The sequence below is a fragment of the Saimiri boliviensis genome, chromosome 2 (assembly GCF_048565385.1).
Source record: "Saimiri boliviensis isolate mSaiBol1 chromosome 2, mSaiBol1.pri, whole genome shotgun sequence".
Lineage (NCBI taxonomy): Eukaryota > Metazoa > Chordata > Mammalia > Primates > Cebidae > Saimiri > Saimiri boliviensis.
This window is the reverse complement of record NC_133450.1, coordinates 145,372,598-145,386,671: the sequence shown is the minus strand read 5'-3', so window position 1 is coordinate 145,386,671 and position 14,074 is coordinate 145,372,598. Positions and strand designations below refer to the sequence as shown.

At 41.6% G+C, this 14,074-nt stretch overlaps 1 protein-coding gene and 1 non-coding gene across 2 annotated transcripts in view; both read right to left on the bottom strand.

The window, feature by feature from the left end:
* The window catches only part of LOC101042720 (guanine nucleotide-binding protein subunit alpha-14), a 206,389-nt gene that overhangs the window by 177,253 nt on the left and 15,062 nt on the right, over window positions 1–14,074 (bottom strand). The window lies entirely within an intron of this gene.
* LOC120360729 (U6 spliceosomal RNA) lies at window positions 13,969–14,070 on the bottom strand. Its single transcript, XR_005577158.1, has one exon. It is a non-coding gene; the product is annotated as a U6 spliceosomal RNA (small nuclear RNA).

Here is a 14,074-nt window from a genome sequence, read left to right as displayed (position 1 = left end):
AAAAAGACCATCACATTACTTCTCCATGCTAATTGTGACTCTTCTTGGCCTCTTCTAACATTTAAAACCCAAACTCCTACTTCCCAGCCATGTTGCCTATCACTCCCTCTCTCCAAACACAATGCCTTCCTATTCTTCCTCAAACCCACCGAGCCCATTTCCACCTCAGGCTGCCTCCCCAGCCTAGAATGCTCAGTCACTTCCTGGTACATTTTCCCTGGGTGTTCATATAGCTCATATCATCTCTTAATCCAGTCTCCCCTCCATTGTCACCCTTCAGATAAGTACTCCTGGCAAAATTAGGCCCTCCAGTTCCCAGGTCTCCAGCGTCCACTTTCTACTATCTTACTCTGCTTTCAGAGTACTTACCTAACCCAAAATAATCCTTTATGTCTACTTACTGTTAAATCACAGTAGAGGCACCATAAGAGCAGGGGCTTTGAATTGTTTTCTTCCAAGTCCCTGAGGCCTACAGCAGGACTTTCCCCATAGAAAGCTCTCAGCTATCTAAAGGAATTGATTTTTTTTTAAAACCACTAAAGCATAGTTGCTTTCTGAAAATATTTTCTAATAGCACACCCTAACTTGACAGTCCTTTGCCTTTGTTATTCTTAAAGGATCATTTCATTGTTGAGTTAGTATCTTAAAATGCTTTCTCCATGCTACTGAAGCAGGCAGAAAACAAGTAATCTCATAAAGGTAAACTATTTAAGGAGTACAGGTGCTTCTCATGATAGATTCCTAGAATTTCAGAGCTAAGGTTTTAGTGATGATGCATCTCTATGGTCTCATTTTACAATAGCTCTCCCGAGTTTGGCGCTGAGCTAATACAGTAACCAGTAGTCACATAAGGCTATTGCACATGTCAACCCTTGCTTCCACTCAGACTTCAACCCAGCCAGAGATTCCTATAATGACTTCTTTTTTTTTTTTTTTTTTTTTTTTTTTAGACAGAGTTTCACTCTTTTCACCCGGGCTGGAGTGCAAAGGCACGATCTCAGCTCATGGCAACCTCCACCACCCAGGTGCAAGTGATTCTCCTGCCTCAGCCTCCTGAGTAGCTATTACAGGTGTGCATGACCACACCCGGCTAATTTTGTATTTTTAGTAGAGATGAGGTTTCACCATGTTGGCCAGGCTGGTCTCAAACTCCTGACCTCAAGTGATCTAATCGCCTCAGCCTTCCAAAATGCTGGGATAACAGGCCTAATGAGTTCTTTACCTAGGGCAGCAGAGGAGAACAGTAAGAGCAAGAAATCCCTGGAAACCAGCTCCACGTTTAGTACTGTGTGATGTAGAGCAGCTCATTTCATCTTTCTTTAGCTCCGTTTCCTCATCAGTAAAATGGAGAAAGTACAGTGCATACCACAACAGCGTGTAAGGATGAAATGAACCCATAGATACAAAACCCTCAGATTGGTGTCTGGCATGTAGTCAGTACTACATAAATTAATTGCTATTATTACTATTAAATGTTCATATATTTTTAAGTATATTGAAGCTAGAAGATTTTTAGCTAGTGACAAATGTGTTAGTCCATGAGTCATTTTTATGCGACCAGATAATTCTGCAATTAGAATTACCAATTAGACTACCAATTCATTTCTGTCCCTGACAAATCTGTTTTGATACCCTGGGATTTCTGTACATGTAAAAAGCCTCATTACGTAAAAATTCAAACGCTATTAAAGAACAAAGGAATATGAAGAAATCTATTCTACTGTTCGTCACCAAGTCAAACAGTAACTAGTAACACTGCAGGCACACGACACACACACAGAGAGAGAGAGTCAAGGTAACTAAGGCTTCCACTATGGTTGAAGAGTTACCACGGAAACTCAGGGCTGAAAGGATTTAGGGACTGCCAAATCCAACCTTTTCATTTTACTGATGAGGAACCTCTCTGACTTGTTGAAGGTCACCGTGCACAGCAGAAGCCATACTGGGATTTATACCAAAGATTTCTGGCAACTCATCTACAAGGCTTTAGACGACATTCAGCTTTTTCAGGTGGTTGAAAGTTTAAAAATATTAAAGGGAAAAGCAATTCATCAAACAGATGATGCAGCAAGTATAATTAGGAATGCTTAGAATTCCAGATAAAATACAAATTCGAAACAATATTTCGAATTAGAACTTTAGCAGATATAATTAGCATATTCTTTAAGTTTTCCTACTCATTCTAACAATTAAAAACAAATCCTTTTCTGTTTGGCCAACATGATTCTCCTTAAATAGAAAAATGACTTCATTTTTTATTTATTTCTTTTGAGACAGGGTCTTACTCCCATCACCCAGACTGGAGTGCAGTGGCAGGATCTCAGCTCACTGCAATATCCATCTCCTGGGCTCAAGTGACCCTCACACCTCAGCCTCCCAGGTAGTTGGGACCACAGAAGCAAGCCACCATGTTCAGCCAATTTTTGTACTTTTTTTTAATAGAGATGGAGTTTTGCCATCTTGATCAGGCTGGTCTCCAACTGGTGGACCTAAGCAGTCAGCCTGCCTCAGCCTCCCAACGTGCTGTGATTACAGGTGTGAGCCACTGAGTCCAGCAGAGATGACTTTAAACAGAAATTTCGGATGCTCAAAATGAACATTTTAAACAAATGATAATTTTCTGGGATGATAAATTCTCGGTCATTTTCTGGTTTGCACCAAGATATAATTACATTGTAGATAGAATTGGTTTAATTAGTCTAATGGCAAATACAGATTGCTTTTTTTTTTTTTTTTTTTTTTTTTTTTTTGAGACAGAGTCTTGCTCTGTCGCCAGGCTGGAGTGCAGTGGTGCGAACTCCGCTCACTGCAACCCCTGCCTCCTGGGTTCAAGCAATTCTCCTGCCTCAGCCTCCCGAGTAGCTGAAACTACAGGTGCATGCCACCATGGCCAGCTAATTTTTGTATTTTTAGTAGAGACAGAGTTTCGCTGTGTTGACCGGAATGGTCTCAATCTCTTGACCTCGTGATCCGCCCGCCTAGGCCTCCCAAAGTGCTGGGATTACAGGCATGAGCCACCATGCCCGGCCTCGAATTGCCTTTTAAGTGCTAATTTCAATTTATCTGGTGGCGTGTATGGATCAGTGTGCATGCAAGTGCACACACACTCACACACACATACAGAGAATAAATTGGTTTCGCCAGGCCATGCCTAATTGATAGACACTATGTTTAGTGTCCAATCTTATCCTGATTGGGTTATGTAAAACAAACTAAAGCTCCTTCTCATTTCCTCCAGCTGTCCCATCTCCAATGCAGACACAAATTAAATTATTAAGCAAGAGAGAGACTTCATCATTACCCTAAAGGGAATGGCAATTTGAAGATGGTTAAGGGAAGATGAAGCAGCTTTCTGACATATGAGCTACCTGCAGACCGTCTTCAATTCCTTATCAACAAATAAAAAGCAGAGAGATGTTAAGAAGTGGTGATTTCATTGACTTTTAGGCATTTTAGAACAAAGAAGCAGCATTTAAACACAAATATTTGCTTTGAAGGCTGCCAGCTGGTGGAGTTTTTGATAGATCTATCATATATGACTAGTGCTTTATATTTCATTCGCTCTATTTCACATTGTTCGTTAATTCATTTTCTTCCTTTTTTAAAGACAGGATCTCACTCTGTCGCCCAACCTGGAGTGCAGTGATGTGATCATAGCTCACTGCAACCTTGAATCCCTTGCCTCAAGCAATTCTCGCACTTCAGCATCCCAAAGTTCTGGGATTACAGGCATGAGCCACTGTGCCAGGCCTAATTCATTCTTAAATAGCTTAAATGTGTCAATGAAAGAGAAGAAACATGTGTAAACAATATTAGACTGATGAGTTTGAATACATTATATGCAAATCAGAATATGGACAAGCATTAAGAAATGACCTCATGCGCGCACAGTATCTGAAATTAACAACAACAAAATGACCTTATATCTCTTACCTCTTGAAACTGAGATGTAATTTTTTTCTCCTTCAAATTTAGGACACAGCAAAAGTAGAAGAAATATTGGTCATGAGACAGCTAAAGAACTTAGAAAGTGTAGAACCCCTTCAACACAAGACATTGAAGAAACTAGTTGCTGTTGAAGGGTGTGGGTACAGAATAGAATCATTAAATTAGATGATTTTAAAAAAATTTTAGGCTGAGTGCAGGTGGCTCATGACTGAAATCTCAGCACTTTGGGAGGCCAAGGTGGGCAGATCACCTGAGGTCAGGAGTTTAGGACCAGCCTGGCCAACATGGTGAAACCCTGTCTCTACTAAAAATACAAAAATTAGCCAGATGTGGTGGCAGGCACGTGTAGTTCCAGCTACTTGGGAGGCCGAGGCAGGAGAATCACTTGAACCCGGGAGGAGGAGGATGCAGTGAACCAAGACAGCATTACTGCACGCCAGCATGGGCGACAGAGTGAGACACTATCTCAAAAAAAAAAATTTTTTTAATGGTAAAAACTGGGATAAAAAAAATAAGTGATGCTTTGGGCTGCAAGAAAATGCATGAACTTGAAGAATTATCCTAACTCTGGGGCTGAGATTGTAAATTTCTTCCTGATTGGGTTGAATTTTGCAAGCTCCATAAAGGAGAAGGAATAAAAGTAAGTAAATTAAACATATATTAATAATGCTCTTGAGGTGGCTGGTGAGATGGCCGAATGGAAACAGCTCTGGTCTGCAGCTCCTAGCAAGAACAATGCAGGAGACAGGTGATTTCTGCATTTCCAACTGAGGTATGCGGCTCATCTCGTTAGACAATGGGTGCAACCCACAGAGGGCGAGCAGAAGCAGGGTGGGGCATCACCCAGGAAGCACAAGGAGTCAAGGAGCTCCCTCCCTTAGCCAAGGGAAGCCGTGAGGGGCTGTGCCATGAGGAATGGTGCATTGCTGCCCAAGTATACTTTTCCCATGGTCTTCACAACCTGCAGACCAAGAGATTCCCTTGGGTACCTATACCAGGGCCCTGGGTTTCAAGCACAAACTGGGTGGCCATTTGGGCAGACATGGAGCTAGCTGCAGGACTTTTTTTTTTTTCATCCCCCAGTGGTGCCTGGAATGCCAGTGAGACAGAACTATTAACTCCCCTGGAAAGGGGGCTGAAGCAGGAAGCCAAGTTGTCTTGCTCAGTGGATCCCACCCCCACAGAGCCCAGCAAGCTAAGATTCACTGGCTTGAAATTCTTACTGCCAGCACAGCAGTCTGAAATCAACCTGGGACACTCCAGCTTGCTGAGGGGAGAGGTGTCTGCCATTATAGAGGCTTGAGTAGCTGGTTTTTTTTTTTCCCACAGTGTAAACAAAGCCGCAGAGAAGTTCCAACTGGGCAGAGCCCACCACACCTCAGCAAAGCCACTGAAGCCAGACGGCCTCTCTAGATTCCTCCTCTCAGGGCAGGGTATCTCTGAAAGAAAGGCAGCAGCCCCAGACAGGAGCTTATAGATAAAACTCCCATCTCCCTGGGACAGAGCACCTGGGGGAAGGGGTGGCTGTGGACACAGCTTCAGCTGACTTAAACCTTCCTCCCTGCCAGCTCTGAAGAGAGAAAAGGATCTCCCAGCACAGAGCTCAAGCCCTGCTAAGGGACAGACTGCCTCCTCCAGTGGGTCGCTGACCCCCATGCCTCCTGACTGAGAGTCACCTCCCAGCAAGGGTTGACAGACACCTCATACAGGGGAGCTCTGGCTGGCATCTGGCAGATGCCCCTCTGGGACAAAGCTTCCAGAGGAAGAAACGGGCAGCAATATTTGCTGTTCTTCAGCCTCTGCTGGTGATAACAGGATGTGGAGTGGACCTCCAGCAAACTCCAGCAGACCTACAGCAGAGAACACCTAAAGGAAAAGGAATAAGACCTTCTAACAGTCAGCAGAGGGGCTCAACTGTTTAAAAAAAAAAAAAGCAGAAAGGAATAGCTTCAATATCAACTAAAAGGACATCCACACAAAAATTCCATCCAAAGGTCACCAACATCAAAGACCAAAGGTAGATAAATCTATGAAGATGAGGAAAACCCAGCGCAAAAAGGCTAAAAATTCCAAAAACCAGAATGCCTCTTTTCCAAAGGATCACACCTGCTCACCAGCAAGGGAACAAAACTGGATGGAGAATGAGTTTGATGAATTGACAGAAGTAGGCTTCAGAAGATGGGTAATAACAAACTCCTCTGAGCTAAAGATGTATGTTCTAACCCAATGCAAGAAAGCTAAGTACCTTGAAAAAAGGGTAGAGGAATTGCTAACTAGAATAACCAGTTTAGAGAAGAACATAAATGACCTGATAGAGCTGAAACACACAGCACAAGAACTTCATGAAGCAAACACAAGTATCAATAACTGAATCAAACAAGCAGAAGAAAGGATATCAGAGATTGAAGATAAACATAGTGAAATAAACCATGAAGACAAGATTAGAGAAAAAAGAATGAAAAGGAACAAAGCCTCCAAGAAATATGAGACTATGTGAAAAGACCCAACCTATGTTTGATTGGTGTACTTGAAAGTGACAGGGGAATGAAACCAAGCAGAAAAACATTCTTCAAGGTATTATCCAGGAGAACCTCCCCAACCTAGCAAGACAGGCCAACATCCAAATACAGGAAATACAGAGACCACCACAGAGATACTCCTCAAGAAGAGCAACTCCAAGACACATAATTATCAGATTCATCAAGGTTGAAATAAGAGAAAAAATGTTAAGGGGAGTCAGAAATAAAGGTCAGGTTACTCACAAAGGGAAACCATCAGACTAACAAGCAGATCTCTCTGCAGAAACCCTACAAGCCAGAATAGAGTGGGGGCCAATATTCAACATTCTTAAAGAAAAGAATTTTCAACCCAGAATTTCATACCCAGCCAAATGAATAAAGAAAAGAAAATAACCAAATAGACACAATAAAACATAATAAAGGAGATATTGCCACTGATCTCACAGAAATACAAACTACCATCAGAGAATACTATAAATACCCCTAAGCAAAGAAACTGGAAAATCTAGAAGAAATAGATAAATTTCTGGACACATACACCCACCCAAGACTAAGCCAGGAAGAAGTCGAATCCCTGAATAGACCAATAACAAGTTCTGAAATTGAGGCAGTAATTAATAGTCTACCAACCAAAAAAAAAAAAAAAAAAAAGCCAGGATCAGACGGATTCACTGCCAAATTCTACCAGAGGTACAAAGAAGAGCTGGCACCATTCCTTCTGAAACTATCTCAAACAATAGAAAAAGAGGGGCTCCTCCCCAACTCATTTTATGAGGCCAGCATCATCCTGATACAAAAACCTGGCAGAGACACAACAAAGAAACAAAATTTTAGTCCAGTATCCCTGATGAACACTGAAGCGAAAATCCCCAATAAAATACTGGCAAACTGAATCCAGCAGCACATTAAAAAGCTTATCCATGATCAAGTGAGCTTCATCCCTGAGATGCAAGACTGGTTCAACATATGCAAATCAATAAATACAATCCATCACATAAAAAGAGCCAATGACACAAACGACATGATTATCTCACTAGATGTAGAAAAGGCCTTCAATAAAATTCAACAGCCCTTCATGCTAAAACCTCTCAATAAACTAGGTATTGATGGAACGTATCTCAAAGTAATAACAGCTATTTATGACAAACCCACAGCCAATATCATACTGAATGAGCAAAAACTGGAAGCATTCCCTTTGAAAACCAGCACAAGACAAGGATGCCCTCTCTCACCACTCCTATTCAACAGAGCACTGGAAGTTCTGGCCGGAGAAATCAGGCAAGAGAAAGAAAAAAAGAAATATTCAAACAGGAAGAGAGGAAGTCAAACTGTCTCTGTTTGCAGATAACATGATTGTATATTTAGAAAACCCCATCATCTCAGCCCAAAATCTCCTTACAGTGACAAGCAACTTGAGCAAAGTCTCAGAATACAAAATCAATGTGCAAAAATCATAACCATTCCTATACACCAATAACAGACAGAGAGGCAAATCATGAGTGAACTCCCATTCACAATTGCTACAAAGAGAACAAAATACCTAGGAATACAACTTACAAGGGATCTAAAGGACCTCTTCAAGGAGAACTACAAACCACTGCTCCAGGAAATAAGAGAGGACACAAACAAATGGAAAAACATTCCATGTTCATGATTAGGAAGAATCAATATCGTGAAAATGGCCATATTGCCCAGAGTAATTTATAGATTCAATGCTATCCCTATCAAGCTACCATTTATTGTCTTCACAGAATTAGAAATAACTACTTTAAATTTCATACAAAACCAAAAAAGAGCCCACATAGCCAAAACTACTATCTTAAGTAAAAAGAACCAAGCTGGAAGCATCACGCTACCTGACTTCAAACTCTACTACAAGGCTACAGTAACAAAAACAGCATGGTACAGTTACCAAAACAGACTTATAGACCAATGGAACAGAACAGAGGCCTCAGAAATAACGTCACACATCTGCGGCCATCTGTTCTTTGACAAAACTGACAAAAACAAGCAATGGGGAAAGGATTCCCTATTTATTTATTTATTTATTTATTGAGATGGAGTTTCGCTCTTGTTACCCAGGCTGGAGTGCAATGGCATGATATCGGCTCACCGCAACCTCCGCCTCCTGGGTTCAGGCAATTCTCCCGCCTCAGCCTCCTGAGTAGCTAGGATTACAGGCACGAGCCATCATGCCCAGCTAATTTTTGGTATTTTTAGTAGAGACGGGGTTTCACCTTGTTGACCAGGATGGTCTCGATCTCTTGACCTCGTGATCCACCCACCTCAGCCTCCCAAAGTGCTGGGATTACAGGCTTGAGCCACCACGCCCGGCAAGAATTCCCTATTTAATAAATGGTGTTGGGAAAACTGGCTAGCCATGTGCAGAAAGCTGAAACTGGACCCCTTATGCCTTATACAAAAATTAACTCAAGATGGATGAAACACTTAAACATCAGACCTAAAACCATAAAAATCCTACAAGAAAACCTAGGCAATACCATTCAGGACATAGGCATGGGCAAAGACTTCATGACTAAAGTACTGAAAACAATGGCAACAAAAGCCAAATAGATAAATGGGATCTAATTAAACTAAAGAGCTTCTGCACAGCAAAAGAAACTATCATCAGTGTAAACAGGCAACCTACAGAATGGGAGAACATTTGCAATCTACCCATCTGACAAAGGGCTAATATCCAGAATCTATAAGGAACTTAAGTTTACAAGAAATTAACAACCCCATCAAAAAGTGGGTGAAGTATATGAACAGACATTTCTCAAAAGAAGACATTTATGTGGCCAAGAAACATATGAAAAAATGCTCGTCATCACTGGTCATTAGAGAAATGCAAATCAAAACCACAATGAGATACCATCTCATCCCAGTTAGAATGGCAATCATTCCAGCTACTTGGGAGGCTGAGGCAGGAAAATGGGTGGTGGGGGAGGCAAAGAATGGCAATCATTAAAAAGTCAGGAAACAACAGATGCTGGAGACTATGTGAAGAAATAGGAATGCTATTACAACTAGAAAATCTAGAAGAAATGGATAAATTCCTGGACATGTATACCCTCCCAAGACTAAACCAGGAAGAAGTCCAGTTGGTGGAAGTGTAAATTAGTTCAACCATTGAGGAAGACAGTGTGGCAATTCCTCAAGGATCTAGAACCAGAAATAGCATTTGACCCAGCAATCCCACTACTGCTTATATACCCAAAGGATTAGAAATCACTCTACTATAAAGACACATGAACACATATGTTACTGCAGCAATTATTCCTAATTGCAAAGACTTGCAGCCAACCTAAACGCCCATCAATGACAGACTGGATAAAGAAAATGTGACCCAGCAATCCCATTACTGGGTATATATCCAAAGGATTATAAATCATTTTACTATAAGGACACATGCACACGAATGTTCATTGCAGCACTGTTTACAATAGCAAAGACCTGGAACCAACCCAAATGCCCATCGATGATAGACTGGACAGGGAAAATGTGGTACATATACACCATGGAATATTACACAGCCATCAAAAATGATGAGTTCGTGTCCTTTGTAGGGACATGGATGAACCTGGAAACCATCATTCTCAGCAAACTGACACAAGAGCAGAAAATCAAACAACGCATGTTCTCACTCATAGGTGGGTGTTGAACAATGAGAACACACGGACACAGGGAGGGAAGCACTACACACTGGGGTCCGTTGGGGGGAAATGGGGGAGGGACAGGGGGTGGGGAAGTGGGAAGAGATAGCATGGGGAGAAATGACAGATACAGGTGAGGGGAAGGAAGGCAGCAAACCACACTGCCATGTGTGTACCTATGCAACAATCTTGCATGTTCTTCACATGTACCCAAAACCTAAAATGCAATTAAAAAAAAGAAAGAAAATGTGACACATATACACCATGGAACACTATGCAGCCATAAAAAAGAATGAGTCCATGTCCTCTGCAGGAACATGGATGAAGCTGGAAACCATCATTATCAGCAAGCTAACACAGGAAGAGAAAACCAAACACTGCATGTTTTCACTCATTAAGTGGGAGTTGAACAATGAGAACCACATGGACACAGGGAGGAGAACATCACATACTGGGGCCTGTCAGGGGATAGGAGACTAGGAGAGGGATAGCAGTAGGAGAAATACCTAATGTAAATGACGAGTTGATGGTTGCAGCAAACCACTATGGCATGTGTATACCTATGTAACAACCCTGCACATGTATCCCAGCACTTAAAGAATAATAAAAAGTAATATTCTTAAGTTGAACTTTAAAATAAGTATAGTAAACATGAGCCGGCGCTAAATTGTAAAAGTATTATCCTTATTTATGGTATTTAAATAATCTATCAGAGTTGTGATTAATTTATGATTTAACAGTATAAATGTGATTACTTGATTTGATTACATTTAGAAACAATATTAGAATGTTTCAAATTAACAGAGTACGGTTTTGTGGGGTTTTTTTGAGACAGAGTTTTTCTCTGTTGCCCAGGTTGAAGTGCAGTGGCTTGATTAGCAAAATGTTGAGGCTCACTGCAGCCTCAACTTCCTGGGCTATTGTGATCCTCCCACCTCAGCCTTCCTAATACATGGGGCTACAAATGCGTGCTACCACGCCCAGCTAATTCCTGTACTTTTTGTAAAGATGAGGTTTCTCCATGCTTCTCAAGCTGGTCTCAAACTCCTGGTCTCAAGCAATCCTCCCACCCCGGCCTCCTAAAGTGCTAGGACTATAGACATGAGCTACCACGCCTGGCCAGGACAGTAAGATTTATTTAATCTATAACTTTAGGCTTATGAGATCTACCAGAATCACTTAAGTGCTTATATTTTGCTTGCCAGCTTTTCCCAAGGTTTGAAATATTTGACAATACTTGGGTTTTTAAAATGCATAAATAGGTTTAAAAATGTTTAAAGAAAATGTAATTTAATTAACTGAATAAGTAAAGCAAACAGCAGTAAACTGAAAACTAATCAAAGGATTAAGAAACATCCCTTTAATTTTTAAATATAAAAAATTACCAGATTTGCAAAAATTAAAATGAACATTATAGACTTAGAAAAACTGGGTGTTTTTTTTTTTACAGTTTATATTCAGCTCTAATAAAGTCAGTGTCAACTAAAACAGGCAGCTCCAAATGTCTCTTTGCACACAGAAAGGCCCTATCAAATATTTGAAAACTCAGCTGCAGAGAAAACAGTTTTATCCCACTATAATACTGATGAAGATGGGAGGATAAGAGACATCAACAGAGCTCTTCGGCTCACCAGCTGGCCCACAGCCTCATCCTATACCCTTCCTCCCACATTAGAGCAGGTGTCTCCAAACTTTTTACACAGGGGGCCAGTTCACTGTCCCTCAGACCGTCAGAGGGCCGCCACATACTGTGTTCCTCTCACTGACCACCAATGAAAGAGATGCCCCTTCCTGAAGTGCGGGGGGGCGGGGGGTGGGCGCGGATAAATGGCATCGGGGCCGGGGGGAGGGGTGTGCCTGCATTAGAGTCTGATTTTTTCTGCCTTAGGATTGCCTAAGATTTGGAAAGAACTCCCAGATATATTGTTGGGTATCAAGAGGCTAAGAGCAAAACCGTGTATATTATTTTATTAGCTAGGATACCAGGTTAGTTGCCATTTAAAAAGGTCTAATCATTTATACTTCAGGACTAATATGACACCTTCATGGTCTCAGAGACATAGACCTTTCCTATCACGTTGCTTTTTTACTCTTAACAACTTACTTCCATCTCATGGTAAAATATGGCTGCTACAGCTCCTAACATCAGGTTACAACTTCCCCTGGAAGGGAAGAAAGCCTCCTGTCCTTTGAGATCATAACTCAGAAATGGCTGTATCACTTCAGTTTACATCCCATGGGCTACAGCATGGTCACAATTAGCAGCAGAGAAGCTAAGAAATATGGTATTTAGCTGGCTATCCATGTGCCCAGATAAAACATCTTGTTTACAGAGAACAGATATTCGGGAGACTGCTAGCAGTCTCTGTCACAAATACGCCACTTTTTATGTGAGAAAAGAAAAAAAAAAAAGGTAAAAAAAATCAAGAGTACCTACTCACATTTGTCCATAAAGAAAATCTGAAAGTTTGTGATGTAAGATGCATACAATAAATCATTGTGTCACAGTACAATGTCAGTATCTAGTAAATTTTTCATTAGCAAAAAGTAAAATTTAAAAAAACATAATGAGCATATTCAATTTAAAGTGTTATCTTCCATTAAGCTGTTCTACTTTTCAAAGGTCAAATATTCTTTCTTTATGCAAGAATGTTGATACTAAATGGTAATGATGGCAGTGGCAAGCCATCTGGAGTGGCCACTGGCACGATGCCAGCCGCAGCAGGGAAGCCGTTAGGAACCCAGAACAAGCAGGATCCCTGCCCCTTCTGAGTTGGGGTGGGAGCTGCCTGGATGCTGCTGCAGCCACCCAACCTGCAGCTGCAGACCCATGCATCCCTGTGTTCTCAGGGCCCAGGAGCAGGCAGGAGCCTTGCCCCACTGGCTGCTATGGGAGGCTAAGGCAGGAGGATTTCTTGAGGCCAGGAATTCAAGACCAGCCTGGGCAACAAAGTGAGATCTTGTCTCTACAATAAATAAATAAACTGGGCATATTGATGCACTTGTAGTCCCAGCTACTCAGGAGACTAAAATGGGAGGATCCCTTGAACACAGAAGTCTGAGACTGTAGTGAACTATGATCACACAACTGCACTCCAGTCTAGGCAACAGAGTAAGACCCTGTCTCAAAGAAGAGAAGAGAAAAGAAAAAGGAAGGAAGGAAGGGAGGGAGGGAGGGAGGGAGGGAGGGAGGGAGGGAGGATGGATTATTTTCCAAATCTCATTTCATTTCTGAGGTTTATTCTGGAACCCAGGCTCAATTTTCATATCCTCACACCACTAATCCCCAAAAAAATCGATTCTGGAATTTTCTAATTTTCCTTTCTTCAAGGCCCAGCCCCGCCTGTGTTCCTTTTATGAACCTTCTTAGACTATCCCAAACAAAAGAGACTTTAAGCTACTGTAAGGAATTCTTTATACCACTCAGCTGGTATTTCATGCAAACCACTATAAAAAGAGAGACACATCCTCATTCAACCAGTATTTGAGCTAAGCTCTGCACTTCGCACTGTGGGTTCAGTGGTGAGCAAAGACCTCCTGGAGTTCAAGGTCTCATGTGAAACTCTTCAACACTCTTATCAAATTGCCAGGATGTGGCTCATCCACAGTTATTCAGACACTGGAACAAATAATAGCATACACTGGAGCTCTCACATATTTGGTCACTATTACTATTTTGTTTATTTCAATAGGTTTTTGGGGAACAGGTGGTGTTTGGTTGCATGGATAAGTTCCTCAGTGGTGATTTCTGAGTTCTGGCACACCCATCACCCAAGCAGTAAATCCAATGTGTAGTCTTTTATCCTTCACCCCCTCCCACCATTTCCCATGAGTCCCCAAAGTCAAAAAATATTAAATGCGTCACGAATTTCCATGTCATCCTTGCACGGGGACCACACTATTCTTCTCTGTATTGCTCCAATTTTATATGTCCTGCTGAAGCAAACGCAT